General features: G+C 50.1%; 1 protein-coding gene across 2 annotated transcripts in view; it reads left to right on the top strand.

Annotated features, from left to right (window-relative positions):
- SNX19 (sorting nexin 19) overlaps positions 1 to 18,293 on the top strand; it is an 83,628-nt gene extending 65,335 nt beyond the window's left edge. The window contains exons 14-17 of one of the 2 annotated variants that reach the window (XR_011089595.1): positions 6,733 to 6,969; positions 9,312 to 9,705; positions 11,653 to 11,802; positions 12,254 to 18,293. The gene's annotated coding sequence lies outside the window, so the exon portion shown is untranslated. Of the gene's footprint in view, positions 1 to 6,732; positions 6,970 to 9,311; positions 9,706 to 11,652 lie in introns of both variants that reach the window. The other variant, XR_011089594.1, reaches the window with a different exon arrangement.
- Positions 18,294 to 19,705: the final 1,412 nt, after the last annotated feature.

Consider the following 19,705-nt stretch of genomic DNA (forward strand, 5'->3'; position numbering starts at 1 on the left):
ACCAGCGCCGCTAAGCCTAGGCCAACAATGCATATTGACATTGTACCAAGAGACATGGGCATTTGATTATCACAAAAAGCTTTTTTCAGCCTGTTCCTGAGCTCCAGGTGATCCCTTTGGACCCCCCTGAGAGGAATTACGGCCTGTGAGAGCAAAGGCTGTTGTGTGGGGAAGGAGGCAGCCGCCATGGCACCCGCAGGCCCTGGAGCTGGCGGCTCTGCCATGACCACGCCGGGCAGAGAGACCCTCACGGGTCTTTCCTGAGTTACACTGGCACCGTGTTGGTCAGAGGAGTAAAAACATGTGTTTGTGTTTTTGCTCTGTAAACGGAGTGGGTATGACTCACCAGAAACATGCAGGGCAGATGTTTGTGGTAATGAGGTGTCATTTTTATACAGTTACTTTTCTGACTACAGCAACATTTTAAGGCTACTTTGCATGCCTGAAGAGCAGTTGTGCTGAAACTCCAAGACTGTAGTGGTCTAGAGCAAAGTTTTCAAAAGCACCCGGTGGCTGGGGAGCCCACGCTTGGATTTCAGCACAGCCTCGGGAGCTTGTGCTGCGCTGGCAGTCAGCGGGAGACGGATGACAGATATTCAGGTATTCTGAAAACGATACCTCTGGTCCACTGTGAGCTACTCATATATGTAAAGTACTTGCAGATAGAAGTTCTTTAATCTCCGAGAGCTTGTGCACATACCTCACAATAATGCAGATGTGTTGGATAAGCTTAAAAAAAAAAAATTAAAAATCAAATAAAACCTCTTTAAGGAGCTCAGAGCACAAGTCCCAGGGGTGCATTTGACTATCTTGCCAATGCAATATATGTTTTATGGTCTTTTTAAAATGTGGGTAGCATAATTGAGGTCTGTACATGTTTATATTAGGAGCAGGGCTAGTGAATTAACCCTTACAGCAACCTCTGGGTCACATTTCCTCTTGGCAATAAAGTGTTGAAACTTCTGTTGGATTTCCCGTGGTCTTTCAAGATTTCTGTGAGCAGTCTGTAAATAAGCACCCCTTCCTCATGACCTGCATCAGACCTTCTCAAAACTCATGTGCCATGGCATGGCTCTAGTAGATGGCTCCAGAGCCTGGTTGTGACTCCTTTCTCCCCCATTCACAGCTCCTTTGTGATCACTTTGGTCAACACAACGTCCCCATTTTGATGTGACTCATTCAGAACTGGCACAAGAGAAACTCTTTTAAGTCCACTCAGCAAGGGAAGAAAAGAGGAGATGATCTGGAGTGTGATAAGTGGGATGATTCCAATCTTTGCCTCGAGTGCAGCTTGGTATCTTCCACTTCAGCGGTAGTTTTTTGGGAAGGAAAGCAAAGATCTTAATCTTGTTGGTGAACTCAAACATGGAGATGAGGTGATCTGTGCTCCCACAGTGGATCTGATTGTTTAAAACAAGACTGAAAAAAAAAAAAAAAAGTTGTTTCTCCTAGCTAGCAAAACATGCTGCAATAATGTAGCTATACCCAAGCTTTGATAATTGCAGTTCGTGGATTCTAGTCCTAGTTCTAATGCTTCTCATACACGCTTATTTTCAAAGCAGCCACTGCTGTTTGGTGTGTGAGCCTTTAGCTGCTTTTTCAATTTCATTTTTTAGCATCCAGACTTCAAGGTCTCCAAATGTGCAGGCTGACTTCTGAAAATATGGGCTGGAAAAACACCTCTCTGCCTTGGCCTCTCCTGTAGAGAATGGGGGGATCATACCTACCTCGTAGAAGAGTTGTGGTTGATAATGTTCGCAAAGTGCTTTTTAATCCCCTGCTGAAAGATTCTGTGCGAGTGTGAGTTATAATTATTACGTAAATGTCTCATACTTTCCTGTGCAAGCCTTCAGCTTGCCGCAGAGATGTTTTCCCAGTCTTTATATGTGGATGCCATTGCATTTGTAGCTTCCTGGCCCACTCTAGGCAGCTGTAGTGAGGCACAGATCTCAAAGAGAGAATTAAAATCTTTTCATCAGTTTGGAGAGCCAAACCAAACCCCGAACCACTTTCAATAAATCTTTCCAAGAGGAAAATTGATTACACATCAACAGGGAAGAGATGCAGCTAGGTTAAGGATGGGTGAACTGCCCTAACTCCTGCAGACAGGTGTCCATCTCCGGACCAGAGGCTTAGCCCATGGGTTGGCCTGGTCTCCTGGAGGGGCCGTGGCCAGCTGAGAAAACATGTGTCCTTCATCACGTCAGATCATCCGGCTAAAGTAAACCATGAGGTCATGCCGGCATCACTGTGTCACCCTGCAGTAATTAAGAGCGATGCTTGGTTACTTTGCAGCCCCCAGCCCCAGCTTGCATACAGGTGTGTTGTTATTAAGCAGCTGGTATAACAAGGCTGTGCCAGTGCGAAGTATGAAACAGCTCCGGACCTGTCCAAAACCAACACAGCCGGGCCTTGCGATGTAGTCCAGGGGGTGCAGTTCTCCCTCCTGGAGATGAAAACAAATCGTAAAGGTTAAAAGGCAGGAATCAGGCCTGTTGCGTTCTGCAAACTGAGAGGAATCTCTGCACGTCATCCCAGGAGAAAAGGAGTTAATAGGTAGCCAAGGCAAAGGTTTAAAAATAGAGCTCTTTGCATAGCTATTAGGTGATGTCTCTGTCACACTGGCTGGTGTTTGCTGCTTCAAACCCCAGCGCGTTCCCAGCAGGTTTTTAATGTTGGGTGTTTGCCTTTTTTTATGGTGGGGTGATGAATGGGGAAAACGGGCCTTGGAAAAAGTGACTTGGGAGGCTTTGGGGTCCAGGTAATGGGTAAGCTGTGTCCTCAGTGGTGCTGGCACAGTCCCACTGGAATTAACAAGGTGGATTTGAAGCTGGGAAGGTTGCTCAAGGAGCACAAGGTGTGCTTAGAAAGTGATGCTTGTCCAAAGAATTTCTCCTTCTGTCTTTGTGTGAGGTTATTCCTCTTATTCTGTTACGTTGTTAGCTGGGCCTCACAAGAAGAGATGCGTGTGATTTTCCTCTCAGATGAGATGTGTTGACTGATAGCATCCAAAATCTGGCCTTAGAGAGATGCTGCTGGGAGCTGAGATCCCACAAAGAGGCCATCACTCTAAGATGGGGGCTTCTCAAGTGTGTGGGCAACTGAGCTGAGCTGTTCCTGCAAGTAAGTCAGTGAGCCAACAGCAATTAGCATTAAACAGCGATTCAGTAGAGGGTTTGGTTGCCAGTAAATAGCAAAGCTGGTTCTGCAATGCAGTCTTTTAGCTTCTAAGGTGCTGTGAGTTTCATTAGCATACACCTCCCTGTTCCAGAAGCAGGTTTCATTGTGCCTGATGGGGCAGAAGTGCCTGTCATTGCCAATTCGGCAACACGCTTGATAACTATCCTCCAACATCATGTTTTCTGATGTTTAAAACACACCAAAGCCCCAAAGCCCTCACTTTCAAGGAAGCTTTCCTTTATAATTAAGACGCATTGACTGAAAAGATTGCCGTGAAATTTTTTCACATCTTTTCCTTGGAGCGCGTCTCTCTGGGAGCCTGTTGGGAGATGCAGGATTAGGGAGGAAACTGGATTAGCCCCTTAGGATTTCAACAATGTGGCTTTGGTTTAATATAGAAGGTTTTATTTAATATGCTGGTAGAAAAATGCGGTGTTGCATAGCTGAGATCAGATTTTCCCACCCCGCTTTCTCCACAGTCCCATCGCCTTGACTTTTTCCCACTAGTGGTCTATAAATACAGAGCAGGTGCAGCGAGCTCTCCGGGATCATGCTCTGATCCGGAGCTGACAGTTCAAGCGCCGATCGTTCCTCCCTCCCAAAGGGAGATGGGTTTGCACAAGCAGAGCCTCTTCCAGCTGTGGGAAGAGCTGGGTTTCAGCTCCCCATCCTCAGAGGTCTGTGGTGTGCCTTCCCCCAAGCGGCTGCTTCGTACACCAGCCTGGGCTCACGGCCACGAGCTTTCCCAGCCATGCCACAAGGCTGCTCTGCCCAGAGCACCTTTCTTTCTACCACTGAAAAACACAAAATCTACTGCTGCCTTTCTTGTTTTCCTTCCTCTTTTCCACCCCCTCAGTGACTTTTTAAACTGAGGGATTTATTCTCTAACTTGGGCTTGTCCTTTATGTAGCCTCTTCTGCTGAAAAGTGATTTTCTTCTGGGGGATGCTGTTTGCTCTGCCCACTGCACTGCTGATGGCACCGTTCCTCCCTCTCCCTGTGAGCACATCTTCCACGTGAGGGGTCTCTGACCTGGCAGAAGATCTGATGCTCCCCTAACACTGCCTCTGCACGTCCTGCGGTCTGTGACGCTGTGTGAGGCAGCAGAGATCTTGGCCTGCTTGTACCAAAACATTCAAAAGGTTTGTCTGGGTTATCTGAAGGTGTTAATCCAAGAGGGACAGTCAGGGCACACAAGAGGACCGCAGACCCCAGGCTTTCCAAAGCAAATGCAGATTTGAGCCTATCCCAACACATGAGTTTAATACCATGGAGGTAACAATCCCAAGGGATTCAGCTGACTGCTCCTTAGCATCCCGTCAGCAAGCCCTAATTAGATGCTGAGCAGGATCCTAGAAGCAGCGGAGACAAACAAAACCTTCCCCGTGCAGCAAGAAGGAGGCACCAGATGAGACAAGCCAGCTCCTCCACTTTTGCCAAGCTGCTGCTTTGTGCGGCTCCTTTAGTCCAGGCTGCACTTGACAGCGAAGACAAGAGACAAAACCCAGCTGTTCTCTGCGAGACCAAAGCAAAATGGCACACGGCGAGGCTGGATGAGAGCATCGGCAGCTGCAGGTGCGGAGGCTCTGCTACAACCAGCGTGATTTCTGGTGGTACCAGCAGCAGGTTGCATTTATTTCTGTCCGCATCGCATGCATTTCTCTGCCCCCATGCCCAGCCTGGCCTGCGGGGGGTATTTCATAATTCCTGGCCGTGGTGTCACCTGGCTGCGATGACACTGCGAGGCACAGAGCAGCAAGAGTGAAACCAGGGAGCGTCTCTGAAAGGCAGGAAGGGAGCAGGCTGCGCTAGGAGCTCCGTCAGCTGATTTCTCCCACAGCAGCGTGGGCTTGGCTGCCAAAAAAGTGTCGCAACAGACGAGGAGAGGGAGATGTGCATCTCCCACTAGAGATGGGAGCAGGGGGCTGTGGAAAAGAGCTGGGAATGTGAAACATCCTGCAAAAGGGATTTTTTTTTTGTTACGCCAATGAATTAGGTGCAGTTTTGTATTGGCAGGTGCTTGACTGTAGCTAGCATTAGATCTAAATTCTCTTAAAAATTAGGTTAAGTAGGGTCAGGGCACTCATGCTAAGAATTTCTAAAGCTTTAGGCTTTTCAGATCAGAGGATTTGCATTGGGATTCCCAGCTAAAAGCTGCCATCTTCATTAGAGTGAGTGCTGGGCACATAGGTACAAGTCAGACATGGATTAGCCACATCCTCGAGGCTCTCCTGGTTATCAGGGAGTGGGGTGGGCTGACCTAACCGTGCAGGCCAGAGCTGCAGTGTCATTTAAGACAGGTAGTGGTAAAAAACCTCCCTCTGCTGGAAATCAGAGGGGAGGATTAAGGTCTCCAGAGCAGGGAGGGCAGAGCAAGAAGGAAAATTTGCACCATGCAGGGTTTCTGAGTGAACGAGCAGGTATGGGGACAGCGTCGATAGCGTGGTATGGGCAAGGTGGAGGTGAGGAGATAAAGGTAGTTTGACATCTCTAAATTCAAGTGGACAACAATTTGAATCCATCCTAAACCTTAACTAAAAGCTGGAAAGTAGGGAGTGAAGGATGATGCAACCTTTCAGGTCCCCTGAAAGGGGGACGTATGAGGGTCTCCAAGCAGTGGTGCACCCTCAAGGTGCGGGTTGAGCTTCCATCACTACATAAACAGTTAAACATGCAGGCAGAGCAGAAACCGCAAGAGCAGGGTGAACCAGGAGGCTCACACTTCTTGTGGCTGCAGAGAAGCACCAGGTCTTGGCAGCCCCTCCAGCTTCAAACCACTTGGCCCCAATTCCCTCCTCCCTGCTGGTTCCCCAAAGAGGAGTGCCACCAAAACCACCGCCGGGAGGACCAGCTCCGTGGAGCCCGTTGCCTCACCTTGGAGGAATGCATTCACTTCATAACCAAGATAAACGGCCTGCTGTTTAACTGGAGCTTGTGCTGCAAACACCAAGCTCTTGCTTCGGGACGAGTGCTTGGCATGCCTCCTGCTTCCCTGCTGCCTGCCGGGCGGGATGGTGCCTCGCTCCGCCGAAGCAGGGTCTGCTCTGCCGAGGGTGGATTTATTATTGGTGACTGGCCTCTGCTGTTGGCTCGATGATTTCTGCTCTGATCTCAGAGGATAACTCTCTCCTAGCCTGGTCTCTGAGGGAACTCGCATTCCTTTCTTATCTCCCACCAGCATGAGTTATGCTCTCAGAAATTAGTCCTTATTTATTAGTGTAGCCCAGCCAAAAGCCATCTCCAGGATTTTCAGTTGCATGTGCAAACAAAATCCACCTCCCTTTTCTTGCTCCCCTGGAGAGATTCATTAGGAATAACCTCACCTTTCGGGGAATCAGATGTTCCTTCAAGGATGTTGACTTCCACGGGGTTTGGAGGCAGTGTCCCAGGGAAACATTGAGGTTAGTGCGTTCAGCTCATCTGTTTTCACTTAAAGCAAGAGACCCTGGAGAGCTGCAAAATAAACACAAGGGCCCTGATTTCTCCTTTCAGCTGTAAACTGAGGTACCAAAGCGAGGATCCTAGTCACGCTGCGCTTTTTTTTTTCCTCCAGATTCAAAACAATCTGGAAAAATGTACAACCCGGTGCTGCTCGTGGTGCTTCCTCAGCTGAGGAGAGGAGCCTGGAGCCCGAGCGCAGCCACCCAGCGAAGCATCTGCCTCGTCCCCGTGCGCAGGAGCGAGACAGACGTGAAGCCGTAATAAAGCTGATGGAAGACCCAGCTGGACAAGGACAACTTTGGCTTGGGTTGAAAGTCGGAGGAAGCCTCTGAGCTGCTGATGCACAGAGGTAAAGAATTACAAAGGCGATGGGAGGGACCGCAGTCAGCAGGAAAAGGACAGAAAGGCACTGAGGAGGATCGGATATATCCTGCTATCACGTAGCTCGAGAGATGCAATATCAGCAGCTCCCGAAGCCACCAGAGACCAAGAAACCGCTAGAAAGAGATGTCGGTGCGGAGGTAGTTACACAGCACAATTAATAAAACCTGACAAAGCCCCGGTGGTAGCTGCAGGCCAGCAAGGCTCTGCTAGTGCAGAGCTGATGTCTGGACTCAGCAGCGACATCTGAAGCTGTCGCAGGACTGAAGAGGTCAGAGAACTGACCCCGGCACCGGGCTGCAGCCGGGCATCTGCTTCTCGTCTCGTTTTTCCCCCCGCTAGCATAACCCCATCACTTAGGGGGATCTGCTGCTTCGTGTAGCCAGGGGAAGGCAGTTGCCTCCTAAAGCAGGATCAGGCCCCGACCTCAGCCCACCGAGCCCTCGGGGGACCTGGCAAGTCCCTGGTCATGTCCCCTACTGACAGCCCCACAAAGGCTGTATGGGTTTCTTTGCCCGTGGCTCTCCCTGGGGACTCGAGTGCTGGGCCCACGTCTTCCCTGGGGGAAACCTCCCTTTGGAGAGGGGAGAACCGAGGGCAGAGGTGTTGACTGGGTTGAGAAAGCGAAGGGGAAGAAAAAAAACAACCCCTGAGCTGCCAACAACTGTAAAACCCAGATTATTTGACCCGCACTTCACAGACAAGACATTTTTGATTCCAGTGCAAAGGAATATGGGCAAGACATCAAGTTACAAGCCAGAAATATCATGTAACCGGTAATGGCCCTTTATTGACATAGGAAGTGGGATGGTTTTGATAAAAATAAGAGCCCACACAAATGATTTTCTGTGCATACAATTCACAAGGAAACTCTTTGAGGACTTTTTTTGAAGGAATGTGGTTATTATTTTTCCCTGTGTTCGTTTTGCTTGTTCCATTACTGAACAGAAACGGAGTTGGTGGCAGGAGGAGATGGAGCTTTCCCCCTTCCTAAGAAGTCCATGCAGTGGGTGTGCCCCGTGGCTTTTCCCTGAAGCTGCCTGCCAGGAGCCTGGGCAAGGTGTGGGTGGTAGGAATCGCTTTCCCTGTGCCGAGAAGCACTTGAAACAAGTCTGCACACACATCACGTTTTGGGCCAGTTTTCAGGCTTAGTCCTCGCTGTCCGCAGTCGGTGTTTATTGGGACAAAAATGCAAGGAACCTACTTCACTGCTTACAGATAGAACTGCAAATTGGTTCAGCTCTTGGGGTGTTTTTAGTAACGTCTGTGTTTTGGAGAAGGCCAGACCGAAGAATTTGAGATGCTGATGTTCTTCCTTCGTGGTGTATCGCCCGGCTGACTTTTCAGGTTGCAGCCTGGGGGGGCAAAGAAAGATGCCCATGCTTCGCCCTCTCTCCTCGCTCTTTAGTAGCTTCTAGTGATTTCCATGCCAGAGCCACGTCCCACCAAGCTGCCGGCGTTCCTCACCCTGGGAGGAAATAGCAATCGAGCACCCCGTGGCCCTGGGGTTGCTGAACCCAGCAGTCCCATTTTTGTGGTGTGTCATCGTTGCCAGTTCTCTTCACCTAGTTTGAAACCAAATGGCTCGTGAAGACCTACATTAATTTGGGGTGGACGGGGACTGAAGTGTCATTAAACATGATTAATCGCTCGCTGCTGCCAGCCCTGGAGTAATTTCTGGAGTGTTATGGCTGCATTTGATGAGCGAATCCCTGAACTTTTTGCAGACCTGTGGCCAGGCCAGCACCAGGCTCCCAGCATTGTTTGTGTTCAATTTCCTCAGTTTGCTTTTTTGTTGTTGTTTTTGGGAAGGAGGATGTAGAAGTAAGAAATATGGGGGAAAGGTAAACAGGTCTGTGCTGGATTTGTGCTCCCTAGTTGTTTGTGTGATGTTAGAAAAAAAAGTAAACTTTGAGTACCTTTATCTGAAAGTTTACAAATACAAATAAAAGCCCTACACAGAAATTTAGTACATGATGAAAGATTCAAATATACACAAGGACAGTGTTTATTTGAACGGCCTATCGGTTCCTCTGTTCTTATTCTGCAGTGGCTGTTTCATTGTAGGAGGTCCAAAAAGTTAATTCACCAAAAGAAGTGCAGTTTTGGAAACAGCAGGGAAGAGAGGCTATTCGTGGATCTGGTTTTCGGTTTCTTTATTCGTTTTTTGGAAAACATTTGTTTTGGCTTGAGCCAAACCAAGCTTTTCCCGAGATCTTCGTTTACCCAGCTCCAATGCACAGCCACGTACCAGGCCAAGCTCTGTGAATTTCTGAGTTTTTTTTTTTTTTTTTTTTTTTTTTTTTCCAGAGCTGTTTTCCTCTCCAGACCTCCTGAAGTGCCTGTGCTGCAGGGCAGGGTCTGACCACGGACAGGTTCCCCGCGGTTCTGCTGGGCTTGGACAGTGCAAAACTCCCCCGTATCTGCTGGAAGCCCTTTCCCCTCGCTTAAACCTCTGCTGCATGTAAGCACACAGGCCTTCGAGATCATGCTGAGCTTCACAGATGGGCTGGGAAGAGCCAGCACCGGGAAGTTAAAGGCAGTCAAAGCGGAGTTAGAGAAGGAAGAGTTGTCTCAACAGGGAGGGGGTTGTCAGCTGCAGGAACCGTGCCAGCGCGATGCTGGGTAGTGGTGTTCTTCAGAAACGTCCCACCAGGTCTGCATGCAAAAACTGTGCCACTTTCCTTTGTAAAAGGATGTGCTGGTAGGTATCTGGGTCGAAGTGCCTTCACACAAGGTGTGTGCCACCCTGCTGCTGTGCCCCGTGCCAAATCTCGGGGCAGCCTCAGGGGTTGACACGTGCCCCAGCCCTGGGCATCCTCTGCACAGTGCCCGCACCCCTCCCTGCCTGCAGGGCCTGCCTACTGCTAACGAGGCATGTAATATTTGTAATATTTCCCATTCCACTTGCTCTCAGCTGCCTCCAGCTCCCGTCTTTTGCACCTATTGTAAGGGGCAGCCCCGCAGCTGGCGTTACACTGCCTTCCCGACACGCCTGAGCCTTTCACCGCTTTTCCTTCACTCGCTTCTCTCCCTCCCTGCTGAGCTGTTCATGCCCCGAGAAGTGTCAGGATTTAAGACCATCTCCTGCAGCTTCACGGGCCACCTCTGCTTTCCTTTGGCCCTGCAGCCCGCTGTGTCCTGGGGCAGCCGGGGAGAGGGGATGGGCAGTGTGTGACATTACGAGACACCTCCACGGGGAAGGGGCAGGGGCTGTGGATCTGTGGAGTAAAGAGAGGGAGGGCCAAGAGCCAAAATGCTTGTGTCACTTGCAAGAGCCAGGGCCAGGAGCTGGGCTTAGCGGCACAAGTCTTTCCATTGCCGGTGACTCACTTGCTGACATTTTTTGGCTGCCCTGTGGGGCTGGAAGGGGTCGAGGGAGAAGCCAAGGAGCTGCCCCACGGAGTATCACGGGGTGTCTGATCCCTTCTGCCCCACAGTGAGGGGCTTGGTCCAGCACCGGGACATCCAGGCACTGCCTTACTGATGGCAGTAGCTTTGGGTTGCATCTGGGAAAAAGATGAAAGGGCGGTTTCTTGTTCGCCGTGAGAAACTGGGAATTGTTAGAAGCAGCATCCGCAAGGAAAAAGTTAAAATACGCCGCTCGAGAAATCTGAAAAATTTCCAACAATTTCCCTTTTAAGTATTACAGATGTCTTTCCTACCTTCCTCAAGTTGGCATACATGACAATTCTCTGCATTTTCTCTTTTCTTTGTATCTCTGTTGCTGTTCTGTGTTCCAGCAGGATAATATTGAATATGGCATCCAAGAATTGGCTCCTAACTTAACAGCACTGATTGCGTTTGCATATGCAGAAAGAGAAATTGTTTAGGCTAGCCATGTTCCAGCAGAATTTCATTTAATAGCATCTGAAAAGGTTAAATGCAGCTCGGCTAGGCAAAGTTATTTTTAATGCTGCGCTCATCAGCGTGCCTCCTGAGGTTGTGCCTTGCCATCAGCGGGTGCCCTGGTTGGGCATGTTTAATACCTGCTGGGCATGGTTTTTAAAGGGTAAGGAAATGAGGAGTATTTTTTCACACTTTGAAAATAAGCTTAAAAAAATTCGTGCCCTTTGGTCTAGGTTTCTTGGATTTTTAAGTAAGGAGTTGAAAGAATTGAACTATTGAACAAACTCATGTTTGTTTTGGTGCAAGATACCACATTTCTTATTTTTCAACAACAGGCACGCTTTCAGGTTTGATGTTGCTGAAAAGGAGTTTTCCCTTTTCAAAGTCTCTTTCCGATTTGTTTTCCACACAGAGGAAATGAAGAGAAAAGGGAGGAAAAAAACACAAATTGGCGGAACTGGTAGAAGCACTATTTCTGTAGGGGAGGGGAAAACACAGGATTTTGACCCAAGTGAAAATTCACCTTTGGCAATGTCCCGCAAGCCAGCGGTGCCCATGCTCCCCAGGTGGCGGTGGCCATGGCTGCTCCCCGTATCATCCCTCCGGTCGTTCCTTTGCCGACATCTGGTCCGCAGCCTCTGAAGTCAACAGAAGTCTTGCCATTAATTTCCGAGGCTTTCAGATAATGTTCTGTACGCATGCAAACTAACGTGATCGTTAAATATCCTGTTAAGTCTGCTTGGCTTTTTCCATCAAATGTGTCATTTAAATAACCTAATTAAATGAGGTCCTTTCATTTTAGATGATGTTTAGATGATGCATATAATTGCCCTGAAAGCGCAGTCGTCCAGCTGGCAGAGCGGTTGCAGAAGATGTAAAACATTTTTAATAAAAACAAGACCCTCCTCGGATTTGGACTCGATCGCTGAGATGGGAGGCCAGCGCCTTGCACGTGAGTTATCAGGGATGCTCTGATGGCAGAAATCCCTCTCTGAGCATTCATCTCTACCTTTGGCTTGTTGCACTGCCCGGAGCTTGGATGGGTGGGATGTTAGGGGTCTTCTCTAGGAGGGTGGCATCTCAGTGTGGGATAACCTGGGAACAGCTCAGCCCTGCTGCTTTTGCACATCCTGCCTGAAGCGGTGGGTGAACCCTGCGGTCCTCCTTGCCCAGCTGTGTTGGAAAGTCTTTCTGGGACGCAGGGGCTGCTCTTGGGGACACAGCCTGCACGAGGAGGACAGGCTCTGGCTCCTCACAGCATCCCGCTGCCTGTCTTGGCTCCTTCTCTCCATCCCCTCCACTGCATCCATCTGCGGGGCAGTGAGGAGCAGCTCCCTCTGTAAGACAGGAGTGTCTCTGGGACGGGGCCAGCTCCATGTGTATAATATTTCCATTAACTCAAGGAGCGAAACTCCTGGGCTCGGGGCCCGGGCCATGCTGGAGAGGCAGCAAAGCAGCAGTCGTGGTGCTCGTACATCACCCAGCCGTCAGCGAGCACCCAGGAGGACGGCGAGACCCCAGCGTGGAGGCTCACACTCGCTTTGATAGCAGCAATGCCTCCACACAGCAGGACGGCTCCCAGGGCAGCATCGCCCAGCCTGGGCTTTTCCTGAGCTCGCTGGGGGGTCGAGGGGCCGGGGGCTGTGCTCGGTTTGCTCCGTGAGCAATGCTTGGTGCTTCCAGCCTCCGGCACAGGGGAGGCACCTGCTGCTGGGGGAGCTGCCTGCGCCCTCCCCTTGCTCCATCGCCGGCACGGTGGGGAGGTGACCACGGCTCCCCAGCATGCCTGGATTAGCTCTGGAGCTGCTTCTCCCAAATGTGTGTGGAGAACACACATCTGGGCAGCAGGGACATGCGTTTCCGAGACCCTCTCTTCTGCACCAGGAGCCTGTCCCAGCCGGAGCCAGGAATCCTTCGCCCTGGAGACTTGCGGTGCTGACACATCCACTCTGGCCGCAACAGAGCAAATTCTTTTTTTATCCCGCTCCAAGCCAGAAAGTGCTCAGCATTTCGAATGAGATTTTCCAAAGGGTTCGGGCCACGTCAGGTCCTGTAGGGCTGGTGTCTCCTCCCTCCTCCCCACGTGCACCAAGCACCTCGGCGAGCAGGGTGAGCAGGATGGGTCCCACCTCCAGCTCAAACAAGCAAGGTCCCACCCCGTTACCACCAACGAAGCATCCCTGCTTCCAAGGGAGAAGCAATCTCCCCCCAGCTGGCATGGGACTCCCCTTTCCTGCTCCATCTCAGCCTCAGCACTGCCCACCAAGGACTGCTCCTTTTGTAAATCCTGACCTTGAACCTTCAGACATTATTCGAACCCCCCGGAGCAGAGGCTGTAGGAAAGCGATCCGAGCAGAAACCCCCCGTGCTGTCACTTCCACTTACAGGTCTTGGCAGTGACGATGCCGCCGTGGAGAGCACACAGGCTTTTGGCTGGGGTTGTGCTGCAGTCTGGGGGTCCTGTGTCTGGGAGAGGGAGCTGCCTCCCTCCGACAAGGAGCTCAGAGCCCTCCAGGAAAGGACGGCCCAGACAACACCGATGTTCCCCCGCTGCCTTTTTGTGGCCTGGGTTGTTTTATTCTTCCTTGTGCCCCCTTTCTCCCGCAGCACAAAAGGACCTTCTTGTACCAAAGTCTTTTTTTCTCTGCATACTTGCAGTGTGAGCAAAGCAGGACGGGTGGGGGCAAGGAGAGGGGACTGAAAGCTTTGGGAAAAATCTCATGCAGGGCCTGGTTTACAAGGGACAGCTGAGTGTTTAAACCCTGTCTCCAAAGTGGGTCGTTAGAGCTTTTCTGGCAGCGTTGCCCCACATATCCCCAACCTCTGGCTACGCTGCTTCGAAGAAAAACAGGAAGGAAAGAGGCAGGGAGCATCTTTGAATGCCCAACAATCAGATCCCAAATTCTTTTAACTTCCCCTCATAGTGAAAGCCAAAACAAAACTCGTTTAGCAGAGCCAATAAACTTGGCTAAGGGGCACGGGGGCTGCGGGGAGGTGGGCAAAGCGGGCAGGTGGGGTCAACGTCTTGTGCATCTTGTTATTTGGTAGGGCAAATGGTCCCCAGAAGGGACACACACCCTCCCCACAAAATGAGCTGGTGGCAGGGCTGCTGGCGGGTGCCAACAGGAGCTGGCATTCCTGGCAGGTTTCTCACAACCCCACCGCCCACTTCTTCTCCGTGTACTTTTCTTATCAGTGGTACAGCTAAGGATCTCGACACTGGAGTGATTGGCACCATGGTACCAAAATCAGCACTTTGCGGTCTTTACAGACTACTCCCAGGCTGAGGCTGTCTGGCAAAGGACAGGGAATTGAAAATTCCAATTCTAGGATGCAGAAGTCTATCACAACCTGTGAGTCTATTCATAAAATTCACCAAAGGAAAAGGATTTCCTTGCCTAGGAAAAAAAAATAAATATTTTTTCCTTATCCTTGGTCTTTGCAAAGAGAAAGACCTGGTGTTTGCAGAGAAACTCTTCCCTTATTTTGATAGTTTTTATCTCAGTCTGTTAACCTCCTAGGATAAAATTAATTGTAGGCCAGCCCAACTTTGTCATCCCAGTGTCTGTAATTAGGGAATGATGCTGAGCAGGGTGCCGTGGGTCTGGATCCTCACCGCTGTGGTGCCCTGACCGTCACCCCACCGAATGTCTTTGAAGCAGTTATTAATACAGCAGAAAGCTGACTTCTGATAGTTTCAACATTAACATGTTTTCATCCTGTCCCAAAGCAACCGCTAACGCTGTCAAAACAAGGCTCCTAAATCTGCCTTTCATTTGCATCCCGTTGTGTGTCTGTGCACACACAGGTATGCATGCACGCTACCTCAGCTGAGGAACAAGTGCTTATTGGAAACATGCTCGCTGAGAATTAGCAGCCCCATACACATGTATCTCTCGTTAAACGCTACGGGGTGGAGGTAGGGATTGTTGCCTGAGGCTCTCTGCGAGATCCCTCAGCACCAGATGCAATAAATATGTTTTTAATAAGCAGTCATTAATGACTGGACAATAACAGCTTTATTAAGCTTAAATTAAAGGCATATTTGGGAGCCTTAATCTGAAACTATATGGTGTAATGGAATATACTGGAATTCAGCTTTTTTTTTTTTTTTTTTTTTTTAAAAAAAAAAGACTTATTTCAAGCAAGTAGTTGCAAGCAATTGTGGGAAAAGGATACATTCCCTGAAGGCCTTTCTGCTCTGGGATCTACTCCTGTTAGCCTGCATGGGGCTCAGTTCAGGCTGGATTAAGGTGGTGGGACTCACCCTGCTACTTGGTGGTGCTGGGGTGAGAAAGAACTGCCTCAGGCTGCTGTGATGCTGCCTAAACTTGTTTTCTCCGAGGCAATGGTTACTTGGGAGGTTGCTTTAGCCTTGCTAATCCTGCCCACGGAGTGAAACACTCCAAGCCCATTCCCCTCTCTTCCCCCTGCAGGACCACAGCAGTGCTGCTGCTTCTCCTCCTGCCTGCAGAGCGTCGCAGGGCGATGCTGGCCCTGACCCCTTTTTTCAGCTCCATGGGTGGGCACCGCTCGCAGCCAGCCTTTTCCATGCAGCTCTCCTTCAGTGTGGGGGCTGCAGCTCCCTGAGCAGTCAGATAAAGCTCCAAAGATGTTTCTGCTGCTGCTTAACCCCTGCTTACCGAAAGGCTCGCGTGCCTGAAGCTGTGCGAGTCTTTGCAGGACTGGGCTGCGCTTCTGGTCCTGGTACCCCTTGGTTGTCCTCACATTTAGGAAGCGCTGCATGCGGAAAGGCAGGAGCCAAGGAAGCCAAAAGGAATCCCACTCTTTATTAGATGATGATAAAACCATAGTGAAATAACAATAACACCTGGGCACAAACATCCAAAGTACTTTAAGCACAAGGGTTTGGCTGGAAAAAACTCAGGACAACCTACAACAAAGCCCCAAGCCGCTGGAAAGCTGTTACCACAGCCTCTCCATCCCTGTTTTACCACCCCTACATCCTCCCAGCTGCCCAGTGACTGCTGAGCTCTGTGGTTTGTGTCCTTAAAGGGGTTCATTTCCATTTTGTGCTGCCTTCCTGACATGGCTTTCTCTGGCAGGCTGGCTTTTAAGCCCGTGGTGATCCGCTCCCATCCTTCAAAGCTGCATTGATGGGGCTGACTTTGGAGATGCCCCAGTGCAGGTGAGCTCAGACCTCTGCTGTGTCCGGATGGTGCCAAGGGGCATGGCAGGATTGGTGCTGGGCAGCCTCTGGCTTGCCCTGCCACCAGCAGCCCTCCTTGTCAGCCAGCTCTCCGAGCCCTTAGGCTGACCTGAGATATGACTCGGCGTTGGTATGAATCAGACCTTCCTCCAAGCCCAAAGTGTGGGCCTTGCATCAGCTCTATTCCCTTAAATCCACTTAACGTGTCCCTCTGACCCGGACCCCTTGAACTCCCTGTGCTCCTCTCCCTCTGCTTCGTAATCCTCCAAGCCCCAGCTGCGTCCCCAGCCCGTGCTCGCTGCCCTCTTTCCAGCTTCTCTTACCATCTGGGCTGACCTGTCGTGTTGCCTCATTGACTCTCCAAATATTTTTTTTTTCAATTTGCTTTTGAGAATTAACATCATTCCCTGTTCTTCCTGCTCCTGCTCTTGAAGGGAATGACTGGCTTTCTCCAGCATTTTGAATACAGCTTGTACCGAAGGATATAATTCTTAAGAAATGTCTCGAGCTAAGTCAGCCCAACATGTGTTGCACAAGTGTGGATCTGAATCAGATTCAGCACAGGTCTGAATCTGCTTTCATTGCTCTGCTGTTGTTTCAGAGCTGATTTCATTTCTCTGCTGCTGAAATCAGTGCAGCGACGCTGTGAGATCAGGACTGGGCTGCAAAGTAGCTGTGTCCGTGCCTTGTGATGTCTCTGTCTTATGCTGGACAAAATGAACCAGATTCCTCCCTGAATTCATCGGCGCCTTGCCAGGGATGAACGGGATCCAGCCATAAGGATTTTGCTGCGGAGCTGGCTGTCTGAACATCCCACTTAGGATTAAATAGGTTGTGTACATTTTAGCACCAAGTTTTGCTCTGAATTGGCTGGAAAATGTGAGATGTTTCTGCAGAAAATTTCAGTGTTTAATGGAAAAAAAATTAACCATGATTTTTTTGGGCCTGAAAGCAAAAAAAAAAATAATAATTTTTTGGCTGAAGCTCTTTGTACTTTGAAGCTTTTTTGGACTGGACTTGGAGGGTATTCCTAGTGTTATGGTGAGGTAGAGTTCATTTGCATGAGTTCCCTCGCTTGAAACTGGGCTAATTTTTGTCGCAGTTGTCTGAGACGTGTTGTGTCTGTGTTTGCCACTCCAGGGCCAGGTAAGCGGGAGGTGTTTGCAGCACAGCTTGCTTCCTGTAGACTTTTAGACTCATACATACACTGCAAGCAAAAGGCACTTTGCTTCAAAGCTCTTTCAGCCAGCACTACAAATTTCTCCTCTGTGTTTTACAAGTGAGTTACTTTGGACATGATAAATACTATCAGCATATCAGCTCGAGGCCTCAAAGAGCAGAAAGCCCCTGTGCAGGGCGTTGTGCAAATACATAAAAGCTCATCCCTGCTCTGACTATGGAGAAGGGCAGAGAAGGGGAGGTTTTTGCAGCCCCTCTGTAATTCCACCCCAGGGCAGCTTCCCCAGGCCCTGGCCCTGATTCACGGCAGCGCCTCCAGCATCTGATGGCAGGTGGCGTTTCTGACGTTGGTAAAGTACTGCCTGGGTCCTGTCTTGGCAAGCTTGCTGCCCTTCTGGAGGCGTCAGCTGCTCAGCTATTAAAATGGGAGGACACGTTTGTTGGTGAAGATGATAGAGAGCTGAAACTTGCAACCAAAACAATCCTGAACTTTGGCCTTTGGTATAAATCCTGAGCTCGGATGCAGCAGCAAGCTACTGAGGAGTCCAGGAAAAAATTCTTGTCTGACTTGCATCGAAGCCAGGAAAGATTTCGCAGGAGGAGACGAGGCTGATGGGGCTCAGACAGGAACAAGGGCTCGTAGGCATTGGGCTGGAGTCAGGAGACTCAGCACATCCTGGCTCTGCAGGAGAGGGAGCCTGCTGCTTAGCAGGAGTCCTTCCCCATCCGTAACCCAGCCCCTCCACATCATAAAGGCGCCCATACGTAGGGTTTCTGAAGGTACATAATGCCCAATTTTCCCCCTGTTGACATGGTTGTGCCAATAATTTCCTAATCCCAAAGCCCCCTTGGCCAAGGTGGGACCGACCCGGCTGACTCACGGGCTTGTGTTTCTGGGAAGGATTGCACATGGGAAGCTCCCATAGGTCTCTTCCAGTCCTCGGGATTTGGGCAGCCCTTGCTCGTATGATTTTGAGGACACCAGATGGGATCTCTGGCTGGAAACCCGTCTGCTTCTGGAGCTTGGATCACGCTGGCTGGCAATGAAAGCACGAGCTGCATGCGTGTGTATCCATCAGAGGGGCTGCGTGTGTGTCAAAGGCAGGAAAGCAAGGAAAAAGATCTGTGTGTGTGATGGGGCTAAACACAGGCTCAAAATCCTGAAGATGGACCTGGCTTCCCCCGAGCAGCTCTGGTTTGCAGCCTAGCAAGGAGCAGCCACGTGTCTGCATGAGTGTGCAGCTGCAGCAGCGCGTGGCAAGGAGAGCTGGTGCCAGCCGGGTGCAGGGGGTGTGACCCAGAAGTAACGCAAAAGGAGCAATAAATGGTTTACAAGCCCATCTTTTTGTGCACTTTTGTGGGTGCTTGTATCTGTAGGGCCATGTTGTAAAGTAGGGAAAAGGGCTCCAGCTCCCTGTTTTTCGCTAGGGTTGTGTCAGCGCAGCCGTGAACAGGATTTAATGGTTAGCACGAAAAGAGCAGGTTGCGTTCAAAGGTTTGCTGGTGGACTGCAGTTGACTTGAAACTGGTTTAGCTAATAACTTTAAAGCTTTTAAGCTTTCTGCTTCGCACATTCATTTTCTCACGACAGCTTGCAGAAGTGTTTTGCTTAGCATTAATCACCGCATTTCCTCCTGAAGGAGAAGTGTTGTGCAAGCCGGTGGGTCAGCTCTCAGGGCATGGGATATTGGGATCGGGGCCTATTTAAATATGAAATAAATATATAAATAGGCCTCCCTGCTGAGGCCCCTCTCTCCCAAAGGACACGTGAACACGCCCAAGTGCTCTGCAGAACCCAGACCTGCAGTGCAAGGACAACACTTGGGCAGAGGATGAACCCTGTAGACCTCTCAGCCCCAAAACAGTTCAAAAAGTCACAGGGCTGCAGTCACTTTACCTGCCTGTTCCCTCCTAGAAAACATCTCCCCAGAGCAGAGCTGGTGTTCAAAGCTCTCACCAGAGGGGAACCTCCCAAAGCAAAACAACCCTCAACCCTGGTGGGACTCAAACCTTTGGCTCCAGCTTGTCTAGGGACTGAAGAGCTGATGATTAGATAACTGTAAACCATCCTTATTTTACAGCTCGCCCTTGCTTTGTTCAGAAGGGGAATGAAGCACACCAGGCTCCTGGGGCGGAGGGAAGAAATGGTTTTGTGATTAAATTAAGTCTCGGATTATTGTGGCTGAGGTGCACAACCCTGCTGCAGGGTTTGCCTCAAGTTTTGGGCAGGTCTCTGGCTCCCCCAGTGCTTCGGTTTCCCCAGTGCTGTCCCTTTGCTGTGATATTTGCACTGCTGGGTTTAAAAATGAGCTGTAGACCCCCAGGGGACCGAAGGACTTGGAGCAAAGCAGGTGTAGCCTGCAGCAAAAATGTGGGAAATGGAGACTGGGAACAGGGGAGGAAAGATCTGCTTAGTGCTGAGCCAGGGAAATGGAAAGGAAAAGTGCTCGTGTTTAGTTTTTTCTCAATACCCAAATCAGCGAACAGAATTTTCTGTTGATGGAAC

This window comes from Anas acuta, chromosome 23 (assembly GCF_963932015.1).
Source record: "Anas acuta chromosome 23, bAnaAcu1.1, whole genome shotgun sequence".
Classification (NCBI taxonomy): Eukaryota; Metazoa; Chordata; class Aves; order Anseriformes; family Anatidae; genus Anas; species Anas acuta.